Source organism: Pristis pectinata, chromosome 5 (assembly GCF_009764475.1).
Source record: "Pristis pectinata isolate sPriPec2 chromosome 5, sPriPec2.1.pri, whole genome shotgun sequence".
Lineage (NCBI taxonomy): Eukaryota > Metazoa > Chordata > Chondrichthyes > Rhinopristiformes > Pristidae > Pristis > Pristis pectinata.
In genome coordinates this window covers 115,396,578-115,419,508 of record NC_067409.1, presented here as the reverse complement: position 1 = coordinate 115,419,508, position 22,931 = coordinate 115,396,578, and the positions used below count along the sequence as shown (strand labels likewise).

General features: G+C 41.3%; 2 protein-coding genes across 5 annotated transcripts in view; one reads left to right on the top strand and one right to left on the bottom strand.

The window, feature by feature from the left end:
- The window catches only part of LOC127570450 (uncharacterized), a 111,427-nt gene that overhangs the window by 48,207 nt on the left and 40,289 nt on the right, over positions 1-22,931 (bottom strand). The gene's annotated exons all lie outside the window — the stretch shown is intronic.
- Positions 692-22,931, top strand: part of LOC127570453 (protein PALS2-like) — a 105,100-nt gene continuing 82,860 nt past the window's right edge. Inside the window, exon 1 of one of the 4 annotated variants that reach the window (XM_052016060.1) lies at positions 692-3,659. The gene's annotated coding sequence lies outside the window, so the exon portion shown is untranslated. Of the gene's footprint in view, positions 3,660-4,634; positions 4,844-4,868; positions 4,956-22,931 lie in introns of those variants that run through there. The other 3 variants (XM_052016055.1, XM_052016054.1, XM_052016056.1) reach the window with 3 other exon arrangements.

Here is a 22,931-nt window from a genome sequence, read left to right as displayed (position 1 = left end):
TAGCCTGCTTGTTACTTCCTCAAAGAGTTCCAACAGATTTGTCAGGCAAGATTTCCCCTTAAGGAAACCATGCTGACTTTGGTCTATTTTATCATGTGCTTCCAAGTACCCGGAAACCCCATCCTTATTAATGGACTCTAACATCTTACCAACCACTGAAGTCAGGCTAACTGACCTATAATTTCCTGCCTTTTGACTCCCTCCCTTCTTAAAGAGTGGAGTGACATTTGCGATTTTCCAGTCCTCCAGAACCATTCCTGAATCTAGCGATTCTCGAAAGATCACTACAGATGCCTCCACAATCTCTTAAGCTACCTCTTTTAGAACCCTGGGATGTAGTCCATCTGGTCCAGGTGACTTATCTACCTTCAGACCTTTCAACTTCCCAAGCACCTTCTCCTTAGTAATAGCATAGTAAAAGATGGGGCAGAAAGTTACAAAAATGTAATGATTGAGTGGGTAAAAGAGTGTCAACTGGAGTTCTGTGCACTTCCCTCCAGTTGACACTCTTTTACCCACTCAATCATTGTTTCTGTAACTTTCTGTCCCATCTTTTACTATACCAGTCACCCAATTTAAGTACCAGCAGCAAACTTTAATCTTTCTTACGATTCTTTCATTTTAGTCAATTACAATATGGTTGTTAGTTGCAGTCACAATTGAGATTCCTTAGGCATACCACGTCACATTCTGCCAACTGGAGTGCATGCTCTTTATCCTTACCTCCTGTAGTTCAAGCCAAGAGGTTGTCTTCAATTCCATGCATTCTGTGGAACCTTGTTGATCTCTCTGCAAGTCTGCATTATTAACATTTACTGTCATTCACATGTTAGTTAACTCTACATAAAAACATCCAGACTCATTTGATCAGTTTACAAATTCATTCTGGCTCACTCTGATCAGCACATAGTCAGCAAATACTCAGTAACATTCCTTAATAACAAGATATTGCAATTTCCCCATAACTGGTATTCCACAAGTGGCTACACAATGACCTTATTTCTTTTGATTTTTTAAATAGTGGTGACATTAATCTGGGTTTCCATTCTAAGGGGGCAATTCTAAATCAAGTGCTGGTTTGGAAGATCATGACCAAGACAATAGCAATTTCCTCAAATTTATTTTAATAACCTGGGGTAGAAATCATCAAGTCCTGGAAATCTGTCTGTTTTCACCTCACCTCACTAGTTTCATCATCACCATGTTTTAAATATATTGAATCTCATTAGTTTTACCTTATGATTTATGATTTCACTTTTTTGTGTTTGTAGTATTTTATCTTTGTCTGCTGGAGTGAGGACTGCAATAAAGGAACCATTCAGCAAATCTGTCATTTTCTTATTTCAAATTACAAATATCAATTGCAGTTATCATTATTTTTAGGCAGAATTTATCTTCTATTTATAAAACGCTTTATAATTTTTCTTTTTCTCTCTCATTTTACAGAATCACTACTGTTCTATGCCTTGGTTATTCTAGTTTATGCTAATCTTCTGCCCTTTTAGATCAAGAATTTTTATCCAATTAGATCACTGAGCTCTTGGTTTTTTAGGGTATATACAAGTCTTGTAATATACCAAATATTTTTTGAATACCTTCTACTGTTCATCTGTAATTTCACCTGTAAATAATTCCAACCAGTCTATAGCATCAATTTTTGACTGATCTCTCCCAATTTGATCTTCCCTGCTGTACTGCCATTCCTTCATGTTTAGTTCAGGCTCATCATGCATTATTAATCTAAGGTGGTCAGTTCTTTTGTTGGTTCAAGTAGATATTGTCCCAGAAAACTATCAAAAATGCACAAGAGGTACTCTTCTTTTGGGATTGATGCTATTTTGCTTCCTCCAGTGTGAAAAATTAAAGCTTCCTATCATAATTGCTCTTTGTTTTTGTAATAAGCTTTTCTGATCTGTGTCTCTGTGGCCTGTTTCTTTACTGAAGCTATCTGCAAGTCTACATACAATTTTCACTGAAGCCTTATTTTTAGTTCAAGTTTACCCTCTGCCTGCTTAAGCTTACTAATTTTACTTCCTTCTGATGCTTAAAAGTGTTCCTTCTCATTATTACTATATCTTTTCCAATTTTCTTGTCCTTTCTAAAGACTTGCTCACCTGCAGTGTGCATCTAGCCGTCAGGTCCCAGTGACGAACACTACATCATACCCTTTTTGCTGACTTTTGTGTTTCAGTTCATCTAATACTTCTTATGCTTTGTGTATGAAATGGATATAACTCTTAGTTTCACAGCGATCAGATCAAAGCTCTGTGCAACACCGCAACAAGTCTGGATTTTACTGGGATTATTTGGCTTCAGACCTCATTACAGCCTTGTTCTAAACATAACCAAAGAGCTGAGTTACTGATGTGACTTGATAGTGACTTCATTGCAGTGTCGTGGGCCCAACCTGCTTCACATTCTTCATCCTTCTAGCAGAATCAGGTTTATTATCACAGACTTGTATGTCGTAAAATCTGTTGTTTTGCAGCAGCAGTACAGTGCAAAGACATAAAAATTACAAAACATTAGTGCAAGAAAAAAGAATAACAAAGTAGTGCTCATGGGTTCATGGACCATTCAGAAATCTGATGGCAGAGGGGAAAAAGCTGTTCCTAAGTCATTGAGTGTGGGTCTTCAGGCTTCTGTACCTCTTCCCTGATGGTAGTAATGTGAAGAGGGCGTGTCCCAGATGGTGAGGGTCCCTAGTGATGGATGCCTCCTTCTTGATGTTTGCTATCATTGCACCATGGTCAATCCATTTGGAGCTGTTTAGCAAATAAAATAGCCCATGCCTGAATGCAGCAAGATGTAAATAATACTTAGGAAAATAACATTCATACCAAGACATGGTATTACCACTGCCAAGATCCCCACCATCAATGTTCCGGAGGTCATCACTGATCAGAAACTCAACTGGACCAGGCAAATAAATACTGAGGCTACAAATACAAGTCAGAAGCCAGGTATCCTACAGTGTGGTTCACCTCCAGGCACCCCAGAACATTTCAGGGCACAAGTCAGGAGCATGGTGAAATAATCTCCACTTGCCTGGATAAATACAGCTCCAACAGTACTCAACACCATCCAGAACAAAGCAGACAGCTTGATTAGTATCTCATCCACTATTATCTACATCTTGCTGCATTCAGGCATGGGCTGTTTTATTTGCTAAACAGCTCCAAATGGATTGACCATGGTGCAATGATAGCGAACATCAAGGAGGAGGCACCCCCTCCACCACCAATGCACCCTAGCTGTAATAGATACCTCTCATTGCTTATTTCAGGGATCAATTATTTCACATCAATTGTAATTTTGCCAGCCGTCAAAATACTCTTATCAAACATGGATGGTTGGCACATTTTTTATATTTAGCCCATACACCATCAAGAGCCATACTTGGGGTTTTAAGAGAAATCCGATATGAAGGCGATGATGATGCGTTTCATCTGGTCAAACAGTAAAAACAGACCACAGAATGCACTTGAGACGTAATGAACAAAGCTAATCCTTATTTCAGTGGGCGTGTGGTAAATCTATTGAACAAGCACAATAAGGAGACAGTGGAAACAGATAGTTTTGATTTCTTCAGTTTCAATTGTGTTCCTTTCACCAAACATTTTAAGATGCGGTATGCGTAATTTGAGATACAACATACGGTAAGTGTGGAATGCTTGGGATGAACAGGTGACTTTGGACCTCGTTTCCATCGCTTTCCACCACTGGGGATTCACTTCGCTCTGTGTTTGGATCTGTTGCCGAATGATAAAACATTAATTGCCATTGATCAGTTTACAACCTCAGTGTTCTGCCGTGAATCGATCCGACTGATAGACGGAGTAGAGCAAGGACCCCGGCCCTCGGTGCCCCTCAGTCCCTTTGAGCCGTGACTTTACCAGCACACCACACACTAATGCGCTGCCCCACAGTCAGTCCACCATTCAGTCACCGACTTTGGTTGAGACACTGGCGGGGCTCCCTCCTGTACTTCAGTTCGGTCACTTCAGCCCCTCTGCAGCGGGCGGCCGGCATCACTGAGGCACTGCCAGCGCGTTAACAACCGAGGGCGGCGGCCAACTCATGCACACACCGGGAGCCACGTCCCTCGTCCCTTAGTCGGAGGCGACCGCCCGCACTCGACGGCCGCCGCGCCGGCTTTGCGGCTCCGCATCTTGACGCATGTTCCCGCCCGGCCGGGCTTCAGCGCCCCTCCCCCCTCCCGCCCGGCCGGGCTTCAGCGCCCCTCCCCCCTCCCGCCCGGCCGGGCTTCAGCGCCCCTCCCCCCTGCCGGGCTTCAGCGCCCCTCCCCCCTCCCGCCCGGCCGGGCTTCAGCGCCCCTCCCCCCTCCCGGCCGGGCTTCAGCGCCCCTCCCCCCTCCCGCCCGGCCGGGCTTCAGCGCCCCTCCCCCCTGCCGGGCTTCAGCGCCCCTCCCCCCTCCCGCCCGGCCGGGCTTCCGCGCCCCTCCCCCCTGCCGGGCTTCAGCGCCCCTCCCCCCTCCCGCCCGGCCGGGCTTCAGCGCCCCTCCCCCCTGCCGGGCTTCAGCGCCCCTCCCCCCCGCCCGGGTTTCAGCGCCCCTCCCTCCCGCCCGGCCGGGCTTCAGCGCCCCTCCTCCTTCCCGCCCTCGGCGCGGGGCGGGGCCGCGGCGTCGGTGGCACCACGTGACGCCGCACGGCCGGCGGGACCGCTGCTGTCTCCTCGCCATCTTCTGTCAGGGGAAGCCCGACTTCCCGCTGGGATCCAGTCGCCCGCCGTGCTCGGCTCTGTGGAAGGCGGCGGCGGCGGCGGCGGGCCGGGGCTCGCCGGTTGTGGGGCCGGGCGGGCGCGGGGACACGCTCGCACACAGGTCTGTGCTCGTACTTGTGGCTTCATCCTCCCCCTGCCCGCATCTCAACTCGGTTCCTTTCTGGTGATTTTTGCTTCAACTAATGGCTGCGAGAGCCGTGTGTGTGTTGTATGTAAGTGTAATGTTGCAGTGAACGTAATAAGCCGGCGTTTTCAATGTGAAAGTTTGTGGGCTGTCTGGGGGTGTGCGAGAGCAACGTGGAGGGTGGCTCGGTCGGAGGTGTTTTAACTGCTGTCCCGTTGTGGGGTGTTCATTCTGTGACCATGTTAAATCGTTGTGTGGAGTACACGGTTAGTACTGGTGCCCGTCACTGGGGCAGTGGTGGGGGTGTGGATGCAGCTTCAGGGCGGGCTGCCTCATTCAGGAAACAGAGTGCGCCTGGTCACTGAATAAAACCCTTCATGTGCGAGCACGGGGGGAGATTAATCCACGTGTAACATTAAAAGTGGGTTTAATTTTGCATAGCCCGGCTTTGATATTACCAGATGCATAATCTGAAGCGATGAGGTTGTTCTCGGTGTGTTGGAATGACTTCACAGTAGTTGGGAGATAATTTGCTGTAAATTACCTACCGGTTACACATTTTTCTGCGGATGCGTCCGGTTTTACAACTGCTCGGAGAGACGGTAATAGTTGCTCTGAGCTGGTGAAATTCTCAACAACAGGTTTGTTAGTAATTCATGATGTAGCCCGCTGGGTGTTCTTGCCCTGTTGCATTCGCAAGAATGTCGAGGAGAAAAATCACGTTAGTTTGTAAATACCAATTTAACGCAAACATAATTGGCAGTTCGATAATATGACTGTTCAACGTTACACCACATTGCTTCTGAAACTGGAGTTCTCATCTCTGTAAATCCAGGTATTTTATGTACTTTGCACTCATTCCTTCTATAATGTGAACTCATACTTTGACAAGATTGCTTCTGGCATTGTTTTCTTGGTGGATAAATCTTGACGCACGTGGGTGTTGACGGCTACAGATAATTAGTGTTGATCGCTGTGCTTTGGTGAAGACTGGACCTCCTCCCAATGTGTTTCTCTGAAGGTGAAACAGCAATTTGAAGTTAAATATTTTAGTTGGATCTGGAATTTTGGAGTCTTAAAATCAAAATACTATAGATGATGGAAAAATGAAAATTTTAAAAAGAAAGTAACGGAGGTACTCAACGGGACAAGCAGAATCCGTGGGACAATTAATGTTTCAGTTTGATGACTTTTTGTTATTGCGTTTTAATGGAAGGTAATCTCTGCGTTCTGGATTAATAGAATGTGATTTTCAAAATCCTGCTCAAAATTCAGACTCTCAATGTATCAAAAGAACTGAATTTGAAATGTGTTCAACAGATCATTTAAAAGTAGTTTTGTATGCTTCTGGTTCCAAATCATTCCTTGCCATAGTGTCTACACCCTCATTTAGTCCAATGTCTTTCAACATCTTACTTCATTCTCATCTGTTTATTTCCAATGCTTTTTACTAATTTCATTTCACCATCTGGTTGATAATCATATACATGCACAAAAATAGGGTGGGTGGGCCAGGAGCAATCATGTAGTTTTAGACTAAGGGACATTATCCATAATAAATTTGATGTATTCCTCCTTGATTGATTGTGACAATACTGGCATGTCTTCTGACTTTCAATTTCCTGCTCTTGGAAATCATCCTAATTTCCTCCATTTGCCACATGCTTTGATTCTGAAGATCTTTGCCTTTTTAGCATTTTCTAAATTTTTTTCCACTCCTGCTAATTGTCTTTCTTGCAGGATGTGTCATCTTTGGAGAGGGTACAGAAGAGGTTCAGCAGAATGCTGCCTGGATTAGAGAGTATTAGCTGTAAGGAGAGGTTGGATAAACTTAGATTGTTGTCTCTGGAGTGTTGGGGGCTGAGGGGCGACCTGATAGAAGTTTATAAAATTATGAGAGGTATAATTAAGGTAGGCAGTCAGTCATTTTCCCAGAATGGAAATGTCAAATACTAGAGGGCATAGCTGGTAGGTGTCTGGAACTCGCTGGGGGTGGTGGAAGCGAATATGATAAGAGCATTTTAAGTGGCATTTAGACAGGCACATGATCAGGCAGGGAATGGAAGGATATAGACCACTTGTGGGCAGATAGGATTAGTTAGGAGGGGCATCATGACTGGCACAGAGATTGAGGGCTCAGGGGCCTGTTCCTGTGTTGTACTGCTCTATGTTCAAAAAGGAATATTCTCTGAAACTAGCCTCTGTTTAGGAATAAGCTTTGGGAACTAATTTCTTGGTATTGGTTTATTATTGTCACTTGTACTGAGGTACAGTGAAAAGCTTGCCTTACAAACTGACCGTGCAGGTCAATTCATTACATGGTGCAGTTACATTGAGAACGATTATAGTAAAGGTAATGAGTAGATCTGTAGAGAGCAGTTTGCAACGTGTCACCATGCTCCGGCATTTAAAGCAAATAAATTGTAGTCAATTTATGAATGGTTTGTACCGTTCCATGTTCTCCATGAAAAGCTTAAGATATTTTGCCATGTAACTGTTGCATGTTCAATTTAGGCCATAAGTTTGATATTCCTTAATTTTGGTGCACTTTGATGAGGTTGCCAAATTTATTTTTAATCCTTGTCAACAATGCCCTGTAATTATCAACAAGGATTTCTTCGATCAGGGTTGATGTGCTTGGATACCTTCTTCTGCACCCCTTCTCCAGAACTCTATTATTACTTGGTTGTGTTGAAAAGTATGGACTTGAAAAAATTATGCTAATTGGCCAGGTTTAACAACTTGCCATTTCTTATTTTTTCCCCACCAAGTTAACTGCACGTACTCCATCTTCACACTTTACATAAAATAGCTTTATCCTGTGTCTTATGTACTTAATCAGTTCTTATGTGTTGGCTTTTATTTTTGATTCTGTTAATTTCTGTTGAGAAACAAAGTTGAATAACTTCTGAGTCTCCTCACAATACAGACATCTTAAAATGCCTCGTCTTTTCTGTACAACCTTCAGGGTTGGGACTTATTTGCTTTAATAAGGCTACTGGAATTCATGTGCTATTATCTCCTTTTGAAGCTTCCACAATCTTGCTCTCACTCTCTCTCTCTGCATTGCCCTGTTGGTTTGTGAGCTAATGGCCACTACTCCTAGTGTGGTTAGGGGTGTAACCCTGGAACCTGACCAGTTGCTTTAGAGTCTTGCTCTTAGTTTCCCTCCCTAGTCTCATTAACTGTACATTAAATGATGCTTGCATTCCAGGGCACCTTCCCAAGATACTCAAAGTTTCTATTGTTTGAAATGTCCCTTGCAAATACAGTATTAACAAAGGTTTTGCTTTTGTTCGTGGGCACATATAATTTTTCTATGTGTGTCTTTTGCTATAATCCTATTCAAAACAACCTTTGCCTGCTTGTGGGATTCTGGTGTTTGGATCCTGGGTTCTTTTTGGAGTCAGGAACGAGGCATAAAAACTTGTTGCTTCGTAGTTGTTTTATTAAGAGTTGAGGAAACTAAGGAAATGATTACAGGCACATGGCAACTTAAAAAGAACAGGAAAACAGGAAGCGCAGGAAAGTAAGAGAGGCAAAAGAGATAAATGAAAGAGAGAACAAGAGAGCTTTTTAACATAAATACCAGATTCCTCCTCCTTCAGCCCCTTGCCTCTTCTACCTATCACCTCTCAATTTATTACATCCCCTCCCCCATCCCCCTCTCACTTGGACTTGCCTATCACCTGTCTGCGTGTGCTCCTCCTCCTCCCCCTCCCCCCACCTTATTCTGGCTTCTGGCCTCTTCCTTTCCAGTCTGTTGAAGGGTCTCGGCCCGAAACATCGACTGTCTATTTCCCTCCATAGATGTTACCTGACCTGCTGAGTTCCTCCAGCACTTTTTGTGTATTGCTCCAGATTCCAGCATCTGCAGAATTTTTTCAAAATCAACCAATGGAAAAAAACATTCACCTGGTGGAAGAACACACCAGCTAAGAAGCAGTTATATCTTTTACAGCCACTAGAGGTATATCAACCACTATACATGTAAAAATTACCTATATATATTAAACAGTGGAATTCAACATGGTCCAGCCAAATTTTTTAGCCCACCACAAGTTTGTATGCAATACTATTTCAGCCTATTTTGTAGAATAATCTTATGTGACACAGGATCAAGACCTACTTAAATCCATCACACCTGTGACTTTTTTTTTACATCTGTCACTCATTTTACCTGCTTGCTTAATGTGCATTACTGGTATATTACTCTGGAAAATTTGGAGTTATGTTGGTATACCTGGTAAACACTTTGTTCCTACTGTGATCTCCTTGAGTGGCTAGGCAAAATGGTCAATAAGCAATCAGCTTTCTGTTTATACCATACTTCATCTTCTTTTCTGTAGATAGTCCAGGTGTAAACTGAGCTACCAGTTTTCTATGATCATGCAAAAGAAACAATGGTTGGTGCATATGTGGTGGGCCAAAGCACCTGTTTCCATGGTGTATGAGTCCGTAATCAGATATGGGTTAAGTGGTCATTTAACTTAAGTGATTATTAGAGAAGAATGTCATCTGACAAGAATCTCGGCAGAACTCTGCAATTCATCATATGCTTTGGTATCTGTAACATCTGCCAGAGAAGACAGGAAAAGGCATGGCTTAAGCAATGATTTCTTTTAAAGGATGGTGCTTCCAAGAGTACAATATTCCCTCAGTGTTTTAATGGTGCATAATCTTTTCCAAAGAAAAACAATGTAAGTGTACTGTGAGTGATGGAATTTCTTGGGCTGTAGGGGAGGAAGCTGAGGCCTGTGTGAGGATTGATTGTTTAGTGTTAGGAGAAAATCAGAAGGGATACCAAAAATACAGCAGTGTAGAACTGCTGAGATTGGTTGCTATCTATATGGTAATTGACAGAATTCTGAGGGAAACTGATTTACTTTCTTGGTGTCTGAACAGCATTGTGGGAATGTCATTACTGGAGCTGGTAACACCACTGTCCTGTGGCCTCTCCTTGCTTATGTAGACTTAGAGTTCAATACCAGCAAGAGAATCCAGTATTACAGTTGCAAAATGAAATAATGTAAGTCATTGACAAAAAGGAGGTGATGTTTTGAATAAAGATAACTGAGTTTTTGTAATGAATATATGTACTTGATCTGTGTGTTACTTGGCCTTTCAAATTGTATAGAAAAGTAATAGTTTACACTTTTATAGATTCTTGGAATGACATCTTCCTTCACTTTTGAATGCTTTGTCTCCTGAAATTTGTGCTAGCAAACTTTATGATCGATCAGAAGCTTGATAACTGTGTATTACTTTTTTTTTAAGCACCACCACTTGCTTTTCTCAGTTTGCAGGTGGGTTGTTTTTCAACTATCCTCCAGACTTGGAGTTAAAATCAATTTTATAGTCTGGGATTTTAAACAATGTTTTAGAGTCTTTAATTACTGTATTTAAATGATTTATGGCAAGCCAAATTACCAGATTTTTGAGGGCTTTATTGATATTATTGCAGTTGCATTTATGCAGTTTTGTCCCTCTCCATAAACTGTAAATTGATGGATTCAGCTGAAGTTAGCTGCCTTCTGCAGTGCTTGATTGGAATTGTATTTAAGGTAGGGCCCGTTGTAAGTAAGATTAGTCTTGAAAATTAATGATGTTTAGGTTGCCATTGTCACAATGCTTTAGTACTATGGATGTACCAGATGATGATGCCAAATTGTTGTTAGATTGATTTCAGTATGGCTTTATTATTTCAATGCATGGATCAAAAACTAAAAGCACAGAAGGAATTTTCATTAAGGCCAGGGAAGGTAGGCAGAGAGATGGCAAGAAAATACCCATCTTGGAATTTATTCTAGTATGTGGGACAACTAAGTGCCTCTTATAAATGTAAACAATTTTCATAATACTTCTCTCTATTACAGATATTTGGCATTGCAGGGTAATTTTTCTATTCTGTTTAAAATGGACATAAATATCATTTAGGTATTTAAGTTTTGCACCTTTTCCTACCTGTCTAGTGTGTTGTTTTCTTTACATTGGGTGCATTTTAATTTCCATTAGACTGCCCCTTTTGAAATGAAGAGCTGTCAGTTGACTAGATGTACCAGCTCTTTTATGTTGGTTTACTAATGCTAGATTAAATTATTCAACGTGGAAGGGAAGTTTTGGCAAAGATTTATTAATACTGGGAATGAAAGTAGGCATTTGTAGGGTTGACGTCAGTAATCTCTGCTGAAGGGCAAGTTAAAATCTTCATTATTCCTTTACCGTGTACTTATTGTGCTAAGTGAAAGGCATGTGAATGAGTTTACTTTCTGGAGTCTATTTACAAAGAACAGCACAGAACAGGCCCTTTGGCTTGCCATGTCTATGCTGACCATGATGCCAATCTAAACTAATCCCATCTGTCCATATCCCTCTATTCCCTTCCTTTTCATGTATCTATCTAACTGCTTGTTAGACATTGTATCTGTTCCTCGTAAATCTCCTTTAAACCTCCCCCATCTCCTTAAACCTGTGCCCTCTAGTATTTAACATTTCTGTTCTGGGAAAAAGACTCTACCTTATCTAGGCATCTCATAATTTTATAAACTTCTAACAGGTCACTTCTCAGCCTCCTACGTTCCAGAGAAAACAATCTAAGCTTGTCCAACATCTCCTTGTAACGAATATTCTCTAATCCAAGCAACATCCTGGTGAACCTCTTCTGCACCCTCTCCCAAGCCTCCACATAGTTCCTGTAATGTGGACTAGAACTGGACACAATAAAGTCTTAAATGTAGAAGAATAGACCTCCAGGATGCAAATGCTTATTGAAAAAGTGGTTGTAAAATGCTAGTAGAAGGGTACATGCAACTGTGACAGACAATGTCTGATGATGGTATCATTGCAGATGATGTGGTATTTTCAATAAGAATTACTATCTTTTCATAATTCCAGTTTTTTTGACTGTAGTGCTGATATATTCCCATTTGATGTACAATTAGGAATACTGGTACTTTTTTGTGAGTATTTGCATTTCACAGTTTGGTAGATGAAGCAATTTGTACAGTTGAATACAAAGTAGGTGTTCTCCAGCATATGCACAACCATAACAAACCTAATGTGCCAACATGGTAGAAAAATATTGGCATTATTTTCTTCCTTGAATCTGAATGTGAAGTGCATGCTTAAAGTATGAACCAAATTAATCAAATGTCTGGGAAAAGTTAATTTTGCATGAACATGCTGACAGATGTAGGCTGCACAAAATCTTCTATGCTATTGTTTATCACTGTATGGCATATAGGGGCTTCATAATTTCAATGCTTGAGTTAGCATGGCTGCTTCAAGTCTCAGCTGTAGGTGTTGCAAAATTGGCAGGTTACTCATCATTGTGATGGAATTATTTTCACTTTGAAAGCTTTCTTTAATTTGGTTAGGGCTGGTAATATCATTGAAGTTTCATTTTAAAAAAAAATTGTGATCTGGCTTTTATAAATTACTTGGGATGCATTGAGTGTCCCCTTTAGTATTTATTTGTGCTTACACATTTTTCCCTTTTTTTACCCCCCCCCCCCCCCCCCCCCCCCCCCCCCCCCCCCATTAAGATTAAGAGGTTTTTTTGTGGAGAATGCTTCTCCTGGCATTTTACGGTTTTTACTTTGCATTTTTGTTTTGCTACTAGTGCGTATTTCAGTGGTTCTTGCATGTATTCAACTGACTTCCTCAGCATAAACTAGTAGTACTTACGTGAATGGGATAAGTATCTGTCCTCCAGAATGCTGATCTGAAGTAACAAAACGGACTGTACAAGCTAAATATTTCTGCAGTCCTTTATTTCTCTAAGTATTTCTGCATACTTATAGATGTTCTTACAGATTTGTGAGTGTGCTTAACTCCATACAACAGCACATTACATAATGACAATCTCGCACTCTGTCAGCCCTGCAAGAGATCGAAAGACCATCTGACAACTGGAAAACAGCAAGGCCCTTAATCCCAATGAAGTACTAAAACATTGGCAGGAAATTGCTTCTCCCATGAATGCATGACATTTTTTTCTGTTGTCTTGCAAGATGAGAATATGCCAGGAGATCTTGGAGATACAGAATTCATGACCACCTACAAGAAAGGAGACAAGTCTGATTGCAAAAGGATTTCCTGCTCAAGATGAAAAGAATCTGGTCAATATTTGCTGTTTCCACTCCAGAACCAAGATCATTGCAGCTTTGTCCATTGAAATAAAGTACACAGAAGAAAGCTGGCTATGTTTGCATTCGGAGACTATAAAACAACATCTGTCCCTAACACAAAACACTGCAGGTTGACAATTAATATCCAGAAGATCCTGCAATACATGGATTGAAGATATGGTCAAGGGAGGCAGTGGAGCATTTACAGGAATGATTTGGATCAGTGGGCTGGACCATATTCAGGGATTCGTATTCGGATCTGAATAAATGTGCCACAGCCATCACTGAGGTTGGTAATTAACTCCTGCCTGAGCAAGGACCTGCTGCAATTCACTTACTAACAGTTCTACAGCAAAAGCAATGTCGCTGGCTCTCCACTCGGCTTTGGAGCACCTACACAACCAAAAAACATACGTCAGGCTGCTGTTTATTGATTACAGCTCGGCATTCAATACCATCATCCCCTCAGTACTAATCACCAAGCTTCAAATCCTGGGCCTCTGTACCTCCCTCTGCAACTGGACCTAGACCCCCCCCATATTGGGAGACTACAGTCAGTGAGTGTCAGTAATAACATCTGCTCGCTGACAGTCAACACAGGTGCACCTCAAGGACGCGTGCTTCGCCCACTGCTGTTCTTTCTACACTCATGATTGTGTGGCTAAGCACAGTTCAAATGCCATCTATAAATTTGTCGAAGAAACCACTTGTTGGTAGACTCCCACATGGCGACAAGGAGAATACAAGAGTGGGATGGATCGACTGGTTGAGTGATGTCGCAACAACAACCTAACCCTCACCGTCAGTAAGACCAAGGAATTGATTGTGGACTTCAGGAAGGGGAACTTGGGCGAATGCACACCAGTGTTCATTGAGGGGTCAGCAGTGGAAAGGGTGAGCAGCTTCAAGTTCCTGGGCATCAACATCTCAGAGGATCTATTCTGGGCCCAACACATTGATGCAATCATGAAGAAGGCACGCCAGCGACTACTTCATTAGAAGTTTGAGGAGATTTGGTATGTCACCAAAGGCTCTTACAAATTTCTATAGATATATGGTGGAGAGCACTCTGGCTGGATGCATCGCAGCCTGGTATGGAGAGTCCATTGTGCAGGATTGAATGTGGCTGCGGAGTGTTGTAGACCCAGCCAGCTCCCTCATGGGCATAACCCTCCCTGCTATCTTCAAGAAGAGGTGCCTCAAGAAGGCAGCATCCAGCACTAAGGGCCCTCACCATCCGGGATGTGCCCTCTTCTCATTATTGTCATTGGGGAGGATTTACAAGAGCCTGAAAACCTACCCGTGATTCAGAAGCCGCTTCCCCTCTGCCATCAGATTTCTGAACTGTCCATGAACACTACCTCGTTATTCCTTTTTTTGCACTATCTATATTTGTAATTTATAGTAAGTTTATATCTTTGCACTGTGCTGCTGCCAGAAAACAACAAATTTTCATGTCATGTAAGTTGGTGATGATAAATCGGATTCTGATTTCCAAGTTCTGCAAGCTACCTCTCTGTGAAGGCCGACATTGGTGAAATTCGCCATTGCTTCCAATGTTGCAGAACAGCTTTCAGCTGTTTGACAAAGAATATTTGAAAGTTTAAGATCTACCGTGATAAAAAGACTCCTGTCAGTATCTCTTATCTACACACCACCTGATTTTATAAACCTCTATATGATCACCCCTCAGTCTCCTTTGCCCCAGGGAAAACAGTCCCAACTTATCTAGTCTCTCTTTATAACTCACTCTCCAGTCTTGGCAACATCCTTGTGAATCTATTCTGTATCCTCTTCAGCTTAATCACCTCCTTCCTGAAGTATGGCAACCAGCCTCATCTGTGTCTCGTACAGCTGGCATAGGAGTGCACTGCCATCTAAACTCTCCACCTGCTTGTCCTGTCAAATAACTCCTTCCCTATTTCTGTTGGTGAGTGGGTCCCAAAATGGCTACATCAGTTCCCTCAGACCATAGTCATCAACCCCGAGGGATGTATGAAGACGCAAGAGACCTAAGTGAAGTCTCCAGATTTTGCTGACAAAGCAAATTGCTTAGCAATTAGATGTAATGTTGGCCAAGTAGAGAGAGCAGTTTCACCATCTCCTTTGTTCCATTTGTAATGACAGCAGTGGGAGAGAGAGATATAAGGTGAGGAGGGGAGTGTGGGAGCAAAAATACTGAGCAGTTCAATTCTCTTGTGCTATTTGTTGTTTAAAAGGAATAATGCATAATAGCAATTGTTATTGAACCCACTTTAATTAGCATTTTTAAAGAATGAAAGGCAAGTCATTTCAGTGATCACGCCATATGATAGTGTATGGATCAGCAGTTAATGTTACTCTTTCCATAGTTGCTAATTGGTTTGACGTGCTCTTTAGAATTTGTTTATTAAAAAAATGACATTCTGCCTTGGGTATAATGGGAATGTGTCAATTCTTGTATCTCAAACTGCTCAGTGTAATGTAAGCTATGTGCTGGACACAGTGTATGCATGCACACGGTTTCTTGTGCTCTCTCCCATCCACCTGAACAGGTAGATTGTAATTTGGTTGGTGAAGCATCAGAGAGCCATCACTTGTAACAGTACAGCAGTATTGTATCAAGTTGACATGATGTAGGCTGCATCTTGGGATAACTGAGAAACTCGGGACAGTAGTACTCTTCATAGGCACTAATTAAATTGTATAGTCCTTGATAACAGTTGGTGTTTAAAAAAAAACCCTTTTCTACTGTATTTTGCTTTAATTGTTGAATACTTTTATTTTCTCTGCCATCTTACTTTCTCCTCCCATTTATGTGTTATTGGCACCGATCAGTGAGAGTGCAGTATGTAATTTGATGCTTGGTCAATAGGAATGCAGTATACGAATTTTCACAGCCAATGAGAGCACAATACATCATTGTTGCTTGGCCAATGAGAATTTGCTGATATAGTACAGGATATCTTAACTAGGGGCAGAAGAGCAGGAGAAGAGGTTTTACCCTTCAACAAAATTGGGAAAAGTTAGAAATGAAAATTATTTAAAAGTTGTCGAGAAGGGCAGAGGGTGAAGAAAATATGTGAAATGCCTGCGATAGGATAAATACCAGGAGAGACTGAATGAACAAATGGAGCTGGTCTTGATTGAGGGAGAGTGGTGAAGAATTGTTAAATGCAGCTGATCTGCCTGGAGGATTTATAAATAGAATGAGGAGGAACAAAATAGCATTGTCTGAACTGAGATGCAAAACACTGCAGTTATTGGAAATCTGAAAAAGCACATGCTAGGAATACTCAGTGGGTCAGTCTACATCTGTTGAGAGGGAGAAAAACAACTAATGTTACTAGTTGATGACCTTTCATCGGAGATGGCCAGTTCTATATGAAAATGGTTGTCTGAAATCGTTGAATTCGGTGTTGAGACCTGGGGGTCCTAGCATGCTTCATTAGAGGATGAAATATTGTTCCTCAAGCCTTCATTGGAACAGTACAAGAGGTGAATGGCAGAGAGGTCAGAGTGGGAGTAGGGTGGAGAATTAGTGTGTCTGGAAGCTTGTGTTCATCCTTGGAGATGGAACAGTTGCCCAAGCTGCAGTTTTTTTCTCTAGTGTACTGGAGACCACATTATGGACACTTTGCAGAGAGAGGTCCTGATAATTCACTGCTTCAACTGGGTGGATTGCTTGGGTTTCTGGAGAGTGGAAAAAGAAAAGGTAAAAGGGCAGATGTTACATCTCTTGCAGTTGTATCGTTTGTGCATTGTGATGGCATCTTCTGTTTTATACAATATTCTAATTAAGGATTTTATCTAGGCTTTCAATTTCTGAAGTTCTATAGCAATAAAGAAATTATTGTTTCATAAATGTATTCCCTCAAGTAGAACTGGGGAAAATATTTTTAAAAAGTGACTACTAGTGAGTCATTTTCTGAAATTTCATCATTTGCAAAAGGTTTATTTGCTGCTTGTTAAAATCAGATGAATTGCTCATTTTAGATTGTCCTCCCCAAAAAAAGTAAAGAACTGGATGTAAAAGAAATCACAACCTATATCCTTCCTGCTCAAAATGGGAAATGTAGTAGATAAGATAAGATACCTTTATTAGTCACATGTATATCGAAACACACTTTTTGTGTAGTGTTCTGGGGGCAGCCCGCAAGTGTCGCCACGCTCCCGGTGCCAACATAGCATGCCCACGACTTCCTAACCTGTACATCTTTGGAATGTGCGGGGAAACCGGAGCACCCAGAGACACGGAGAACGTACAAACTCCTTACAGACAGTGGCCAGATTTGAACCCGGGTTGCTGGCGCTGTAAATCATTACGCTAACCGCTACACTACCGTGCTTGCCTAGAGCTTTGTGGACAGCCTCCTCCAAAACTCCATGGGTTAACCAAAGTCATTCCTGTGAGTGAGCGTCCTTTACAGCAAGAACTAAATTCACTGACCTACATAAATAAGATTTAAAACCAGGTCTCAGACAGCTGGATATTCTAGTTGTATACTTTCCCACTAGTTCTAGATTTAAAATTCAGCAGGAAACAAAGGTAAAACAGCATAAATCAAAACTCCTTTGATCTTTTTTCTAAGAGATGAATTCTGCTGAACAAAACTGTAGCTGAAGACCTGGATCAGTTTTTATAGTGCAGGCATTCTAGGAAACAGATTAGCACCATGATACCTAATGGCTTTATTACATGTTTGCCTTGTAGCAGGAAGGAAATTAAGTAGTTTTATCCATGAGTACAGCTGATGACAGAAAATCCAATTTTTTTTCATCATAAATAAAAGAGAATGAATTGTAGCCTGGCAATATTGTGCTATTCACATTAGGATGTCCCTGAGCACTTCAACCAATAGAGTGGAGTTGAAAACCAGTTGTTTGTAGGCAAACACATGGAAATTTGCTTAAAGAAATGGTCTTGCTTTGGTGCTTTGCTAATGGGTAAAAGTTTGGTCAAGATAGCAGGCAGACTCCTTCTCTTGAAATAGTGGTATGGATTCTTTTGCGTCCATCTGGAACAGGCAAGCTGTTAACCATCTCATCTGAAAGACAGTTTGTCTGACTGTTCAACATGATGGGATGCATCCCAGGGTACTGAAAGAAATGGTGGAGGTTATAGTAGAGGCATTTATGATAATTTACCAAAATCCTTTGGATTCTGGGCAGGTCACAGCAGATCAGAAGACAGTGAATGTCACACCACTGTTTTAAACAAAAAGGATGCAGGCAAAAGGCAGGTAACTATAGGCCAGTTAGCTTAACATCTGTAGTCGGGAAAATGCTTGAAGCTATCATTAAGGAAGAAATATTGAGACACCTGGATAGAAGTGGTTCCTTCAGGCAAACTCAGCATGGATTCAGGAAGGGCAGGTCCTGTTTGACAAACTTACTGGAGTTCTTTGAGGATATAATGAGCGCAGTGGATAGACAGGTGGATGTTGTATACTGGATTTCCAGGAGGTGTTTGATAAGGTGATGCATAAAAGACTTAACTATAAGATAAGGATGCATGGAGTTGGGAATAAATTATTAGCATGGATAGAGGATTGGTTAACCAATAGAAGGCAGAAAGCTGGGATAAATGGGTGTTTCTCTGGTTGGCAATCAGTAGTGAGCAGAGTGCTGCAGGGGTCAATGCTGGGCCTGTAACTGTTCACAATATACATTAACGACTTGGAAGAGGGGACTGAGTGTAGCATATCTAAATTTGCTGATGACACTAAATTGAGTGGAAAAGCAAATTCCACAGAGGATGCGGAGAGTCTGCAGAGAGATATAGGTGGGTTAAGTGAGTGGGCAATGGTCTGGCAGATGGAGTACAATGTTGGTAAATGCGAGGTCATCCACTTTGGAAGGAAAAATAGAAGATCAGATTATTATTTAAATAGTGAAAGATTGCAGCATGCTGTTGTGCAGAGGGACTCGGGAGTGCTTGTGCATGAATCAAAAGGTTGGTTTGTAGGTGCAACAGGTTATCAAGAAGGCAAATGGAATGTTGGCCGTCATTGCCAGAAGGATTGAATTTAAGAGCAGGGAGGTTATGCTGCAACTGTACAGGGTACTGGTGAGGCCACACCTGGAGTACTGCGTGCAATTCTGGTCTCCTTACGTGAGGAAGGATATACTGGCTTTGGAGGCGGTGCAAAGGAGGTTCACCAGGTTGATTCCGGAGATGAGGGGGTTAGCTTGTGAGGAGAGGTTGAGTCGCCTGTGACTATACTCACTGGAATTCAGAAGAACGAGAGGGGATCTTATAGAAACATATAAAATTACTAAAGGGATAGTTAAGATAGAGGCAGGAAAGTTGTTTTCACTGGTAGGTGAGACTAGAACTAGCGACATAGTCTCAAGATTTGGGGGAACAGATTTAGGACAGATGAGGAGAAACTGCTTTTCCCAGAGTAATGAATCTGCAGAATTCTCTGCCCAGGGAAGCAGTAGAGGCTACCTCATTAAATATATTTAAGACACAGATAGATTTTTGCATAGTAGGGGAATTAAGGGTTCTGGGGAAAAGGCAGTTAGGTGGATCTGAGTCCACAGCCAGATCAGCTATCCCTTGGTGCTTTACTGAAGCAATGTCCTAGATAATATATTCGGGTTCTGTAGAGGACTACCATAGAACCTAGACTAATATTAAAATGACTAATGCTGGAGAGGGAATATACATCAATAGTGATTTGATAATTATTTGAACATGCATTTCCAAAACATTGAAGCTAAACTGCAAAACATAAAGATTGACAAGATACAAAACACTTGTAATGCCAATTCAGCTGAGTCATTTTGTCACAAGATGTGGTATTGGAATTTTAGCTACAGGTAAATATATATGTAGCTCATAAGCAAGTTGTCGTACTCGCAGGAATTGGAATAGTATTCTGAAAAGACGTGTTCTTTGTAGATTTTTACTTCAGAATTGTTATTGAATTTAAGGCCATTCCTGGAGACTAACCTTGAACTAGGCTGTGTCTTTACCTGTTTGATATCTAGATGTATACTTTTGGATCTAGGAGCTGAATTATACTGGAACACATCACATTCCACATGAATAGGTCTCTGTTGGGTATGGGTTATTATTAATCAAATTTACTGAGTGTTAAATGGACAAATAGCAATAGTAAATTCAAAAATATGTATTTAAGCAAAGCCCTACAACATTATTTTTAAAAGATGATTTCTACTTCAGTTTGATTATAATCTACCATGCATTCACTGAAGCACACTCCTTTTATTGATTATAGAATTGCCGATCTTCAGAGAAATCCACTTATGATGCAGCTGCAGATTTCTGTACAGTGATCCCAGAACATTAGAACATCAGTATGCTCAGACTTCCATCAGATTCAAATCAATGTTTTCTGATGCAAATATAACTATCGAATAAATCAATTCTGTCAACAGCTCCTTCATAATGGCCTGTTGATCCATTTCAGGTTCTTACAGTTGCATGAATGGTATGTTAGAATAGAAGAAGGCTTGGCTATAACAAACTGGCATTTAAGGAGCCTGCGAAAGGTTAACATTAGCTAAGGGGTGCTTGCCCCTATGTTGTTATATCCCAGCACTTGTTGTTCCCAATCTGTCTCCTCCACAATTCTGTTTCAGGAGAAAATAGTCCTCAGACCAAAAAAAAAGATCCAATGCCCCAGGTTTTTTTTAAACATTGGGAAGTATTGGAAATGCATGAGTTTATATTCTACATCAGTTAAACCATAGAACCATACAGCACAAAACAGGCCCTTCGGCCCACCATGATTAGAATTACTATTAATACATTCAATGATAATTCAAAGATCTGCAAACCATTCTTGTCCATGCCCCCTTTCCTGGATTCAATACTCATTAGATACTGGCAAAATGACTAGGTGTGACTGGTGGCTCTATGGACAAAGAAAAGTATCAAAGAATTATGCAATTTTTTCCCCTAAATTTTTAACCAGGGAGGGTGGTGATTTTAGTAGCATGTGATAATTCGTGTTTAAACTTCATCACATTTTGTTAATAGCCCCATTCCTAAAGCAAAATGTTACTTCTACTTCTTTGTATTTTGTCATACAATTTATTCTGGTGCCAAACTGATCAGAGATCTCTTTTTGTTTTTTCCTCCACTCTTTCTCCATCCCCTCCCCCACCACCCTTTTCCCTGCATCTTAAAATCCATTCAATTCCATAGTCGCATTCTGACTTACTGAATATTTACAACATTTCATCTCCCGGTACCCCTTGGAAAGATTTCTGTACCACTTAATTAGAACACAGGACGGTTGACTAAACTCATTACTAGATCGACCTCCATACAGATTTTGCAGAGACAAATTCCTTTTGTCAATTTGTTGCCAGTGAACTTAATTGTATCATAAAAACACAATCATGATTTTAACTATTAACACCCAATAGTAAATCAGGAATTTGTTATCAATGGTTAATAACACAATTGCTGTGGCGTTCCCACCTATTACTCAAATAACTTCTGTAGTTTCCCATCCATTTGCAAATTTAATCTCTGCTCTGAAAGCTAAGGCACACCTAGAAAAATAAATTATTAAAATACAATCAGATTTTTAATGTAATTATGATAGGGATACACTGATATGGCTTGGTGATTATTTTAGCAAAGTGTTTATTGGTAGGAAAACCTGGTTTTAATGCAACTAACCCTTAAGCCAAGAGTGATATGTAGTCCAGTTTCCTCATTGCAGCAAAGGGCAACTTGGGTATGCTGCGTTTTGGGGAAGGGGGCTCAGTAACAAATGGGACAATAGAGATGGTAATGATATGAGCGACCATAATATATGGTATGATGTAATGTAATAATGAGGTGAACTACAGCAAAAAGGGTGTTAAATATGTATCAGAATTCACAAAGTCGATTTGGAGGAATGTGGCTGTTTGTGCAGGACCATTCATTACAGACAACGTGGGTGGTTTAGGAATGGGGCATCAATAATGCAGGTGAAAGATGATTGCCTGGATATGGTGGTGATTGATTGCCTGGATATGGTGATGTGCACGTGAAAGATGATTGCCTGGATATGGTGGTGATTGATTGCCTGGATATGGTGGTGATTGATTGCCTGGATGTGGTGGTGATTGCCTGGATGTGGTGATGTGCACGTGAAAGATGATTGCCTGGATATGGTGATGATTGCCTGGATGTGGTGATGTGCACGTGAAAGATGATTGCCTGGATATGGTGATGATTGCCTGGATGTGGTGATGTGCACGTGAAAGATGATTGCCTGGATATGGTGATGATTGCCTGGACGTGGTGGTGATTGATTGCCTGGACGTGGTGGTGATTGATTGCCTGGACGTGGTGGTGATTGATTGCCTGGACGTGGTGATGTGGGGCAACAGCAAACATAAGGAAGAACTTGTGGCAAGAGATGGTCTTGGGGCTTGAAGTTATCTCACTACAGGCAATGCAGTATTGGTAGATAAAGGCATAACCGTGCAATGTCATCTCTGAAAACAATGGTTGAAGGTGGGCAATGAGGAAACATTGTGCAGTCCCAACATATCAAATCCTGGCAAACTTGAGGAAGACAAGCAGGAAAGAGCACCAAGGTCTAATTTAGAGGATACTGTTTGTGATATTGGCACATGCTGATTGAAATGTTTGAAATCCTAGCCTATCTAACTTAAAACAAGTCTTTATGAAGAGCAATTCATTGCTTAGGCATATTATAATGGACTTTTCAGAAATGGGACTAAATGACAGATGGATATCCATTAGGGGACTAACTGTTATGCTTTGAAGCATAGGGACAGACAGAATTGTCCAAACAAATTAAACTTGTGCAAGATTGTTACCTTCATCAGAATGACTGCATTTCATTTAAATGAAAATAATTGAGCAGGAATGGCTTAAAGTTATCAAAAATAAATGCTTTTGACGGTCCTTTCACCAATTATCCTCTCTTCATCATTGTTTTATAGAAAGGACT